General features: G+C 39.7%; 9 non-coding genes across 9 annotated transcripts; all 9 read right to left on the bottom strand.

The window, feature by feature from the left end:
* Positions 1 to 2,789: 2,789 nt before the first annotated feature.
* Positions 2,790 to 2,872, bottom strand: TRNAL-CAG (transfer RNA leucine (anticodon CAG)). The gene has a single exon. It is a non-coding gene; the product is annotated as a tRNA-Leu (tRNA).
* Positions 2,873 to 3,680: 808 nt separating this feature from the next.
* On the bottom strand, positions 3,681 to 3,763 carry TRNAL-CAG (transfer RNA leucine (anticodon CAG)). Its single transcript has one exon. It is a non-coding gene; the product is annotated as a tRNA-Leu (tRNA).
* Positions 3,764 to 4,571: 808 nt separating this feature from the next.
* On the bottom strand, positions 4,572 to 4,654 carry TRNAL-CAG (transfer RNA leucine (anticodon CAG)). Its single transcript has one exon. It is a non-coding gene; the product is annotated as a tRNA-Leu (tRNA).
* A 1,700-nt stretch (positions 4,655 to 6,354) lies between these two features.
* Positions 6,355 to 6,437, bottom strand: TRNAL-CAG (transfer RNA leucine (anticodon CAG)). Its single transcript has one exon. It is a non-coding gene; the product is annotated as a tRNA-Leu (tRNA).
* An 808-nt stretch (positions 6,438 to 7,245) lies between these two features.
* On the bottom strand, positions 7,246 to 7,328 carry TRNAL-CAG (transfer RNA leucine (anticodon CAG)). The gene has a single exon. It is a non-coding gene; the product is annotated as a tRNA-Leu (tRNA).
* A 1,700-nt stretch (positions 7,329 to 9,028) lies between these two features.
* TRNAL-CAG (transfer RNA leucine (anticodon CAG)) lies at positions 9,029 to 9,111 on the bottom strand. The gene has a single exon. It is a non-coding gene; the product is annotated as a tRNA-Leu (tRNA).
* An 809-nt stretch (positions 9,112 to 9,920) lies between these two features.
* Positions 9,921 to 10,003, bottom strand: TRNAL-CAG (transfer RNA leucine (anticodon CAG)). Its single transcript has one exon. It is a non-coding gene; the product is annotated as a tRNA-Leu (tRNA).
* An 808-nt stretch (positions 10,004 to 10,811) lies between these two features.
* On the bottom strand, positions 10,812 to 10,894 carry TRNAL-CAG (transfer RNA leucine (anticodon CAG)). The gene has a single exon. It is a non-coding gene; the product is annotated as a tRNA-Leu (tRNA).
* An 809-nt stretch (positions 10,895 to 11,703) lies between these two features.
* TRNAL-CAG (transfer RNA leucine (anticodon CAG)) lies at positions 11,704 to 11,786 on the bottom strand. Its single transcript has one exon. It is a non-coding gene; the product is annotated as a tRNA-Leu (tRNA).
* Positions 11,787 to 12,121: the final 335 nt, after the last annotated feature.

The following is a 12,121-nucleotide window of genomic DNA, read 5'->3' as shown; positions in this document are numbered from 1 at the left end:
TCCACCAAACTTTCCTGCCTTGTTCCATTATCGAATATTTCTCAATTCTATTGCGATAGCTAAGTTTCATTGAAATCACAAAACAGAAAATGTTGTTAATTCACAAAAGAGCATCATGCTGTCAGAAGTGGGATTCGAACCCACGCCTCCAGGGGAGACTGCGACCTGAACGCAGCGCCGTAGACCTCTCGGTCATCCTGACTGTGGCATGGTGTCTCTAGAGGCTAATTTTAATCCATTCTCAGCAATCGATCCACGTGGTTCATGTGAAATAAACATTCCAATTATTTATCTAAGCAAGAACACTTCCTCATCACAAGTGATTCAAGCGAAACAATACCCACCATTTTTGGACAACCAAGTTGTCATTTAGACGGATGCATGATCCTAGAAGGAGGGAATTCCAATATTTACTCAGAAACATCCGTGAAGAATATTCATAACCAAGATGCATTTGATCAAGGAAATCCAGTGATTCTTACTCATGTTTAATTGAGGATATTGCTGAATCTTATCGCCAAATTGAATCGAAATTATACTGCTGGTGTCATGCATGGTATGAAGCGTACATTTGGACTTCGTGCAGCGCTGGTCTATGCCCTTTGTGAGACAATGGTTGACGGAAAAAGATATCACAGAACTGAATCACGTAACATCATCAAGTTATTCATATCCACACCAGGGGGGCCGCACAATCTGACCTGCCCTACAACAGGAAGACAATTGGTTGTATAACAGTCATAGCAGTATTATTAATTTTCATTTTACATGTTTTTATGCCGACCCCTTGCATACCAACGTGATTTTTTGCATTGTTTCCCTCCATACAAAATATGTAATGCTCTCAATCACTCTTTGTGTGTGACTTTTGTTTTTCTCATATTTATATCCACCAAACTTTCTTTCCTTGTTCCATTATCGAATATTTCTCAATTCTATTGCGATAGCTAAGTTTAATTGAAATCACAAAACATAAAATTGTTGTTAATTCACAAAAGAGCATCATGCTGTCAGAAGTGTGATTCGAACCCACGCCTCGATGGGAGACTGCGACCTGAACGCAGCGCCTTAGACCACTCGGCCATCCTGATTGTGGCATGGTGTCACTAGAGGCTAATTTTAATCCATTCTCAGCAATCGATCCACGTGGTTCATGTGAAATAAACATTCCAATTATTTATCTAAGCAAGAACACTTCCTCATCACAAGTGATTCAAGCGAAACAATACCCACCATTTTTGGACAACCTAGTTGTCATTTAGACGGATGCATGATCCTAGAAGGAGGGAATTCAAATATTTACTCAGAAACATCCATGAAGAATATTCATAACCAAGATGCATTTGGTCAAGGAAATCCAGTGATTCTTACTCATGTTTAATTGAGGGTATTGCTGAATCGTATCGCCAAATTGAATCGAAATTATACTGCTGGTGTCATGCATGGTATGATGCGTACATTTGGACTTCGTGCAGCGCTGGTCTATGCCCTTTGTGAGACAATGGTTGACGGAAAAAGATATCACAGAACTGATTCACGTAACATCATCAAGTTATTCATATCCACACCAGGGGGGCCGCACTATCTGACCTGCCCGACAACAGGAAGACAATTGGTTGTATAACAGTCATAGCAGTATTATTACTTTTCATTTTACATGTTTTTATGCCGACCCCTTGCATACCAACGTGATTTTTGCATTGTATTTCCCTCCATACAAAATATGTAATGCTCTCAATCACTCTTTGTGTGAGACTTTTGTTTTTCTCATATTTATATCCACCAAACTTTCCTGCCTTGTTCCATTATAGAAAATTTCTCAATTCTTATGCGATAGCTAAGCTTCATTGAAATCACAAAACAGAAAATTGTTGTAAATTCACAAAAGAGCATCATGCTGTCAGAAGTGGGATTCGAACCCACGCCTCGATGGGAGACTGCGACCTGAACGCAGCGCCTTAGACCACTCGGCCATCCTGATTGTGGCATGGTGTCACTAGAGGCTAATTTTAATCCATTCTCAGCAATCGATCCACGTGGTTCATGTGAAATAAACATTCCAATTATTTATCTAAGCAAGAACACTTCCTCATCACAAGTGATTCAAGCGAAACAATACCCACCATTTTTGGACAACCTAGTTGTCATTTAGACGGATGCATGATCCTAGAAGGAGGGAATTCAAATCTTTACTCAGAAACATCCGTGAAGAATATTCATAACCAAGATGCATTTGATCAAGGAAATCCAGTGATTCTTACTCATGTTTAATTGAGGGTATTGCTGAATCTTATCGCCAAATTGAATCGAAATTATACTGCTGGTGTCATGCATGGTATGAAGCGTACATTTGGACTTCGTGCAGCGCTGGTCTATGCCCTTTGTGAGACAATGGTTGACGGAAAAAGATATCACAGAACTGATTCACGTAACATCATCAAGTTATTCATATCCACACCAGGGGGGCCGCACTATCTGACCTGCCCGACAACAGGAAGACAATTGGTTGTATAACAGTCATAGCAGTATTATTACTTTTCATTTTACATGTTTTTATGCCGACCCCTTGCATACCAACGTGATTTTTTGCATTGTATTTCCCTCCATACAAAATATGTAATGCTCTCAATCACTCTTTGTGTGAGACTTTTGTTTTTCTCATATTTATATCCACCAAACTTTCCTGCCTTGTTCCATTAAGGAATATTTCTCAATTCTATTGCGATAGCTAAGCTTCATTGAAATCACAAAACAGAAAATTGTTGTTAATTCACAAAAGAGCATCATGCTGTCAGAAGTGGGATTCGAACCCACGCCTCCAGGTGAGACTGCGACCTGAACGCAGCGCCTTAGACCGCTCGGCCATCCTGACTGTGGCATGGTGTCACTAGAGGCTAATTTTAATCCATTCTCAGCAATCGATCCACGTGGTTCATGTGAAATAAACATTCCAATTATTTATCTAAGCAAGAACACTTCCTCATCACAAGTGATTCAAGCGAAACAATACCCACCATTTTTGGACAACCAAGTTGTCATTTAGACGGATGCATGATCCTAGAAGGAGGGAATTCCAATCTTTACTCAGAAACATCCGTGAAGAATATTCATCACCAAGATGCATTTGATCAAGGAAATCCAGTGATTCTTACTCATGTTTAATTGAGGATATTGCTGAATCTTATCGCCAAATTTAATCGAAATTATACTGCTGGTGTCATGCATAGTATGAAGCGTAGATTTGGACGTCGTGCAGCGCTGGTCTATGCCCTTTGTGAGACAATGGTTCACGGAAAAAGATATCACAGAACTGATTCACGTAACATGATCAAGTTACTTCATATCCACACCAGGGTGGCCGTACTATCCGACCTGCCCTACAACAGGAACACAATTGGTTGTATAACAGTCATAGCAGTATTATTAATTTTCATTTTACATGTTTTATGACGACCCCTTGCATACCAACGTGATTTTTTGCATTGTGTTTCCCTCCATACAAAATATGTAATGCTCTCAATCAATCTTTGTGTGTGACTTTTGTTTTTCTCATATTAATATCTACGAAACTTTCCTGCCTTGTTCCATTATCGAATATTTCTCAATTCTATTGCGATAGCTAAGTTTCATTGAAATCACAAAACAGAAAATTGTTGTTAATTCACAAAAGAGCATCATGCTGTCAGAAGTGGGATTCGAACCCACGCCTCCAGGGTAGACTGCGACCTGAACGCAGCGCCTTAGACCGCTCGGCCATCCTGACTGTGGCATGGTGTCACTAAAGGCTAATTTTAATCCATTCTCAGCAATCGATCCACGTGGTTCATGTGAAATAAACATTCCAATTATTTATCTAAGCAAGAACACTTCCTCATCACAAGTGATTCAAGCGAAACAATACCCACCATTTTTGGACAACCTAGTTGTCATTTAGACGGATGCATGATCCTAGAAGGAGGGAATTCCAATATTTACTCAGAAACATCCGTGAAGAATATTCATAACCAAGATGCATTTGATCAAGGAAATCCAGTGATTCTTACTCATGTTTAATTGAGGGTATTGCTGAATCATATCGCCAAATTGAATCGAAATTATACTGCTGGTGTCATGCATGGTATGAAGCGTACATTTGGACTTCGTGCAGCGCTGGTCTATGCCCTTTGTGAGACAATGGTTGACGGAAAAAGATATCACAGAACTGAATCACGTAACATCATCAAGTTATTCATATCCACACCAGGGGGGCCGCACAATCTGACCTGCCCTACAACAGGAAGACAATTGGTTGTATAACAGTCATAGCAGTATTATTAATTTTCATTTTACATGTTTTTATGCCGACCCCTTGCATACCAACGTGATTTTTTGCATTGTGTTTCCCTCCATACAAAATATGTAATGCTCTCAATCACTCTTTGTGTGTGACTTTTGTTTTTCTCATATTTATATCCACCAAACTTTCCTGCCTTGTTCCATTATCGAATATTTCTCAATTCTATTGCGATAGCTAAGTTTCATTGAAATCACAAAACAGAAAATTGTTGTTAATTCACAAAAGAGCATCATGCTGTCAGAAGTGGGATTCGAACCCACGCCTCCAGGGGAGACTGCGACCTGAACGCAGCGCCTTAGACCGCTCGGCCATCCTGACTGTGTAATGGTGTCACTAGAGGCTAATTTTAATCCATTCTCAGCAATCGATCCACGTGGTTCATGTGAAATAAACATTCCAATTATTTATCTAAGCAAGAACACTTCCTCATCACAAGTGATTCAAGCGAAACAATACCCACCATTTTTGGACAACCTAGTTGTCATTTAGACGGATGCATGATCCTAGAAGGAGGGAATTCCAATATTTACTCAGAAACATCCGTGAAGAATATTCATAACCAAGATGCATTTGATCAAGGAAATCCAGTGATTCTTACTCATGTTTAATTGAGGGTATTGCTGAATCTTATCGCCAAATTTAATCGAAATTATACTGCTGGTGTAATGCATGGTATGAAGCGTACATTTGGACTTCGTGCAGCGCTGGTCTATGCCCTGTGTGAGACAATGGTTCACGGAAAAATATATCACAGAACTGATTCACGTAACATCATCAAGTTACTTCATATCCACACCAGGGGGGGCGCACTATCCGACCTGCCCTACAACAGGAAGACAATTGGTTGTATAACAGTCATAGCAGTATTATTAATTTTCATTTTACATGTTTTTATGCCGACCCCTTGCATACCAACGTGATTTTTTGCATTGTGTTTCCCTCCATACAAAATATGTAATTCTCTCAATCACTCTTTGTGTGTGACTTTTGTTTTTCTCATATTTATATCCACCAAAGTTTCCTGCCTTGTTCCATTATCGAATATTTCTCAATTCTATTGCGATAGCTAAGTTTAATTGAAATCACAAAACAGAAAATTGTTGTTAATTCACAAAAGAGCATCATGCTGTCAGAAGTGTGATTCGAACCCACGCATCGATGGGAGACTGCGACCTGAACACATCGCCTTAGATCGCTCGGCCATCCTGCCTGTGGCATGGTGTCACTAGAGGCAAATTTTAATCCATTCTCAGCAATCGATCCACGTGGTTCATGTAAAATAAACATTCCAATTATTTATCTAAGCAAGAACACTTCCTCATCACAAGTGATTCAAGCGAAACAATACCCACCATTTTTGGACAACCTAGTTGTCATTTAGACGGATGCATGATCCTAGAAGGAGGGAATTCCAATATTTACTCAGAAACATCCGTGAAGAATATTCATAACCAAGATGCATTTGATCAAGGAAATCCAGTGATTCTTACTCATGTTTAATTGAGGGTATTGTTGAATCGTATCGCCAAATTGAATCGAAATTATACTGCTGGTGTCATGCATGGTATGAAGCGTACATTTGGACTTCGTGCAGCGCTGGTCTATGCCCTTTGTGAGACAATGGTTGACGAAAAAGATATCACAGAACTGATTCACGTAACATCATCAAGTTACTTCATATCCACACCAGGGGGGCCGCACTATCCGACCTGCCCTACAACAGGAAGACAATTGGTTGTATAACAGTCATAGCAGTATTATTAATTTTCATTTTACATGTTTTTATGCCGACCCCTTGCATACCAACATGATATTTTGCATTGTGTTTCCCTCCATACAAAATATGTAATGCTCTCAATCACTCTTTGTGTGTGACTTTTGTTTTTCTCATATTTATATTCACCAAACTTTCCTGCCTTGTTCCATTATCGAATATTTCTCAATTCTATTGCGATAGCTAAGCTTCATAGAAATCACAAAACAGAAAATTGTTGTTTATTCACAAAAGAGCATCATGCTGTCAGAAGTGGGATTCGAACCCACGCCTCCAGGGGAGACTGCGACCTGAACGCAGCGCCTTAGACCGCTCGGCCATCCTGACTGTGGCATGGTGTCACTAGAGGCTAGTTTTAATCCATTCTCAGCAATCGATCCACGTGGTTCATGTGAAATAAACATTCCAATTATTTATCTAAGCAAGAACACTTCCTCATCACAAGTGATTCAAGCGAAACAATACCCACCATTTTTGGACAACCTAGTTGTCATTTAGACGGATGCATGATCCTAGAAGGAGGGAATTCCAATATTTACTCAGAAACATCCGTGAAGAATATTCATAACCAAGATGCATTTGATCAAGGAAATCCAGTGATTCTTACTCATGTTTAATTGAGGGTATTGCTGAATCATATCGCCAAATTGAATCGAAATTATACTGCTGGTGTCATGCATGGTATGAAGCGTACATTTGGACTTCGTGCAGCGCTGGTCTATGCCCTTTGTGAGACAATGGTTGACGGAAAAAGATATCACAGAACTGAATCACGTAACATCATCAAGTTATTCATATCCACACCAGGGGGGCCGCACAATCTGACCTGCCCTACAACAGGAAGACAATTGGTTGTATAACAGTCATAGCAGTATTATTAATTTTCATTTTACATGTTTTTATGCCGACCCCTTGCATACCAACGTGATTTTTTGCATTGTGTTTCCCTCCATACAAAATATGTAATGCTCTCAATCACTCTTTGTGTGTGACTTTTGTTTTTCTCATATTTATATCCACCAAACTTTCCTGCCTTGTTCCATTATCGAATATTTCTCAATTCTATTGCGATAGCTAAGTTTCATTGAAATCACAAAACAGAAAATTGTTGTTAATTCACAAAAGAGCATCATGCTGTCAGAAGTGGGATTCGAACCCACGCCTCCAGGGGAGACTGCGACCTGAACGCAGCGCCTTAGACCGCTCGGCCATCCTGACTGTGTAATGGTGTCACTAGAGGCTAATTTTAATCCATTCTCAGCAATCGATCCACGTGGTTCATGTGAAATAAACATTCCAATTATTTATCTAAGCAAGAACACTTCCTCATCACAAGTGATTCAAGCGAAACAATACCCACCATTTTTGGACAACCTAGTTGTCATTTAGACGGATGCATGATCCTAGAAGGAGGGAATTCCAATATTTACTCAGAAACATCCGTGAAGAATATTCATAACCAAGATGCATTTGATCAAGGAAATCCAGTGATTCTTACTCATGTTTAATTGAGGGTATTGCTGAATCTTATCGCCAAATTTAATCGAAATTATACTGCTGGTGTAATGCATGGTATGAAGCGTACATTTGGACTTCGTGCAGCGCTGGTCTATGCCCTGTGTGAGACAATGGTTCACGGAAAAATATATCACAGAACTGATTCACGTAACATCATCAAGTTACTTCATATCCACACCAGGGGGGGCGCACTATCCGACCTGCCCTACAACAGGAAGACAATTGGTTGTATAACAGTCATAGCAGTATTATTAATTTTCATTTTACATGTTTTTATGCCGACCCCTTGCATACCAACGTGATTTTTTGCATTGTGTTTCCCTCCATACAAAATATGTAATTCTCTCAATCACTCTTTGTGTGTGACTTTTGTTTTTCTCATATTTATATCCACCAAAGTTTCCTGCCTTGTTCCATTATCGAATATTTCTCAATTCTATTGCGATAGCTAAGTTTAATTGAAATCACAAAACAGAAAATTGTTGTTAATTCACAAAAGAGCATCATGCTGTCAGAAGTGTGATTCGAACCCACGCATCGATGGGAGACTGCGACCTGAACACATCGCCTTAGATCGCTCGGCCATCCTGCCTGTGGCATGGTGTCACTAGAGGCAAATTTTAATCCATTCTCAGCAATCGATCCACGTGGTTCATGTAAAATAAACATTCCAATTATTTATCTAAGCAAGAACACTTCCTCATCACAAGTGATTCAAGCGAAACAATACCCACCATTTTTGGACAACCTAGTTGTCATTTAGACGGATGCATGATCCTAGAAGGAGGGAATTCCAATATTTACTCAGAAACATCCGTGAAGAATATTCATAACCAAGATGCATTTGATCAAGGAAATCCAGTGATTCTTACTCATGTTTAATTGAGGGTATTGTTGAATCGTATCGCCAAATTGAATCGAAATTATACTGCTGGTGTCATGCATGGTATGAAGCGTACATTTGGACTTCGTGCAGCGCTGGTCTATGCCCTTTGTGAGACAATGGTTGACGAAAAAGATATCACAGAACTGATTCACGTAACATCATCAAGTTACTTCATATCCACACCAGGGGGGCCGCACTATCCGACCTGCCCTACAACAGGAAGACAATTGGTTGTATAACAGTCATAGCAGTATTATTAATTTTCATTTTACATGTTTTTATGCCGACCCCTTGCATACCAACATGATATTTTGCATTGTGTTTCCCTCCATACAAAATATGTAATGCTCTCAATCACTCTTTGTGTGTGACTTTTGTTTTTCTCATATTTATATTCACCAAACTTTCCTGCCTTGTTCCATTATCGAATATTTCTCAATTCTATTGCGATAGCTAAGCTTCATAGAAATCACAAAACAGAAAATTGTTGTTTATTCACAAAAGAGCATCATGCTGTCAGAAGTGGGATTCGAACCCACGCCTCCAGGGGAGACTGCGACCTGAACGCAGCGCCTTAGACCGCTCGGCCATCCTGACTGTGGCATGGTGTCACTAGAGGCTAGTTTTAATCCATTCTCAGCAATCGATCCACGTGGTTCATGTGAAATAAACATTCCAATTATTTATCTAAGCAAGAACACTTCCTCATCACAAGTGATTCAAGCGAAACAATATCCACCATTTTTGGACAACCTAGTTGTCATTTAGACGGATGCATGATCCCAGAAGGAGGGAATTCCAATATTTACTCAGAAACATCCGTGAAGAATATTCATAACCAAGATGCATTTGATCAAGGAAATCCAGTGATTCTTACTCATGTTTAATTGAGGGTATTGCTGAATCTTATCGCCAAATTTAATCGAAATTATACTGCTGGTGTCATGCATGGTATGAAGCGTACATTTGGACTTCGTGCAGCGCTGGTCTATGCCCTGTGTGAGACAATGGTTCACGGAAAAATATATCACAGAACTGATTCACGTAACATCATCAATTTACTTCATATCCACACCAGGGGGGCCGCACTATCCGACCTGCCCTACAACAGGAAGACAATTGGTTGTATAACAGTCATAGCAGTATTATTAATTTTCATTTTACGTGTTTTTATGCCGACCCCTTGCATACCAACGTGATTTTTTGCATTGTGTTTCCCTCCATACAAAATATGTAATGCTCTCAATCACTCTTTGTGTGTGACTTTTGTTTTTCTCATATTTATATCCACCAAACTTTCCTGCCTTGTTCCATTATCGAATATTTCTCAATTGTATTGCGATAGCTAAGTTTCATTGAAATCACAAAACAGAAAATTGTTGTTAATTCACAAAAGAGCATCATGCTGTCAGAAGTGGGATTCGAACCCACGCCTCCAGGGGAGACTGCGACCTGAACGCAGCGCCTTAGATCGCTCGGCCATCCTGACTGTGGCATGGTGTCACTAGAGGCAAATTTTAATCCATTCTCAGCAATCGATCCACGTGGTTCATGTGAAATAAACATTCCAATTATTTATCTAAGCAAGAACACTTCCTCATCACAAGTGATTCAAGCGAAACAATACCCACCATTTTTGGACAACCTAGTTGTCATTTAGACGGATGCATGATCCTAGAAGGAGGGAATTCCAATATTTACTCAGAAACATCCGTGAAGAATATTCATAACCAAGATGCATTTGATCAAGGAAATCCAGTGATTCTTACTCATGTTTAATTGAGGGTATTGCTGAATCGTATCGCCAAATTGAATAGAAATTATACTGCTGGTGTCATGCATGATATGAAGCGTACATTTGGACTTCGTGCAGCGCTGGTCTATGCCCTTTGTGAGACAATGGTTGACGGAAAAAGATATCACAGAACTGATTCACGTAACATCATCAAGTTATTCATATCCACACCAGGGGGGCCGCACTATCTGACCTGCCCTACAACAGGAAGACAATTTGTTGTATAACAGTCATAGCAGTATTATTAATTTTCATTTTACATGTTTTTATGCCGACCCCTTGCATACCAACGTGATTTTTTGCATTGTGTTTCCCTCCATACAAAATATGTAATGCTCTCAATCACTCTTTGTGTGTGACTTTTGTTTTTCTCATATTTATAATCACCAAACTTTCCTGCCTTGTTCCATTATCGAATATTTCTCAATTCTATTGCGATAGCTAAGCTTCATTGAAATCACAAAACAGAAAATTGTTGTTAATTCACAAAAGCGCATCATGCTGTCAGAAGTGGGATTCGAACCCACGCCTCCAGGGGAGACTGCGACCTGAACGCAGCGCCTTAGACCGCTCGGCCATCCTGACTGTGGCATGGTGTCACTAGAGGCTAATTTTAATCCATTCTCAGCAATCGATCCACGTGGTTCATGTGAAATAAACATTCCAATTATTTATCTAAGCAAGAACACTTCCTCATCACAAGTGATTCAAGCGAAACAATACCCACCATTTTTGGACAACCTAGTTGTCATTTAGACGGATGCATGATCCTAGAAGGAGGGAATTCCAATATTTACTCAGAAACATCCGTGAAGAATATTCATAACCAAGATGCATTTGATCAAGGAAATCCAGTGATTCTTACTCATGTTTAATTGAGGGTATTGCTGAATCTTATCGCCAAATTTAAACGAAATTATGCTGCTGGTGTCATGCATGGTATGAAGCGTACATTTGGACTTCGTGCAGCGCTGGTCTATGCCCTGTGTGAGACAATGGTTCACGGAAAAATATATCACAGAACTGATTCACGTAACATCATCAAGTTACTTCATATCCACACCAGGGGGGCCGCACTATCCGACCTGCCCTACAACAGGAAGACAATTGGTTGTATAACAGTCATAGCAGTATTATTAATTTTCATTTTACGTGTTTTTATGCCGACCCCTTGCATACCAACGTGATTTTTTGCATTGTGTTTCCCTCCATACAAAATATGTAATGCTCTCAATCACTCTTTGTGTGTGACTTTTGATTTTCTCATATTTAGATCCACCAAACTTTCCTGCCTTGTTCCATTATCGAATATTTCTCAATTCTATTGCGATAGCTAAGTTTCATTGAAATCACAAAACAGAAAATTGTTGTTAATTCACAAAAGAGCATCATGCTGTCAGAAGTGGGATTCGAACCCACGCCTCCAGGGGAGACTGCGACCTGAACGCAGCGCCTTAGACCGCTCGGCCATCCTGACTGTGGCATGATGTCACTAGAGGCACATTTTAATCCATTCTCAGCAATCGATCCACGTGGTTCATGTGAAATAAACATTCCAATTATTTATCTAAGCAAGAACACTTCCTCATCACAAGTGATTCAAGCGAAACAATACCCACCATTTTTGGACAACCTAGTTGTCATTTAGACGGATGCATGATCCTAGAAGGAGGGAATTCCAATATTTACTCAGAAACATCCGTGAAGAATATTCATAACCAAGATGCATTTGATCAAGGAAATCCAGTGATTCTTACTCATGTTTAATTGAGGGTATTGCTGAATCGTATCGCCAAATTGAATAGAAATTAT

Source organism: Lampetra planeri, chromosome 24, assembly GCF_965212315.1.
Source record: "Lampetra planeri chromosome 24, kcLamPlan1.2.h2, whole genome shotgun sequence".
Lineage (NCBI taxonomy): Eukaryota > Metazoa > Chordata > Hyperoartia > Petromyzontiformes > Petromyzontidae > Lampetra > Lampetra planeri.
Note: the sequence above shows the minus strand (reverse complement) of the source record. Positions and strands in the feature narration are given on the sequence as shown.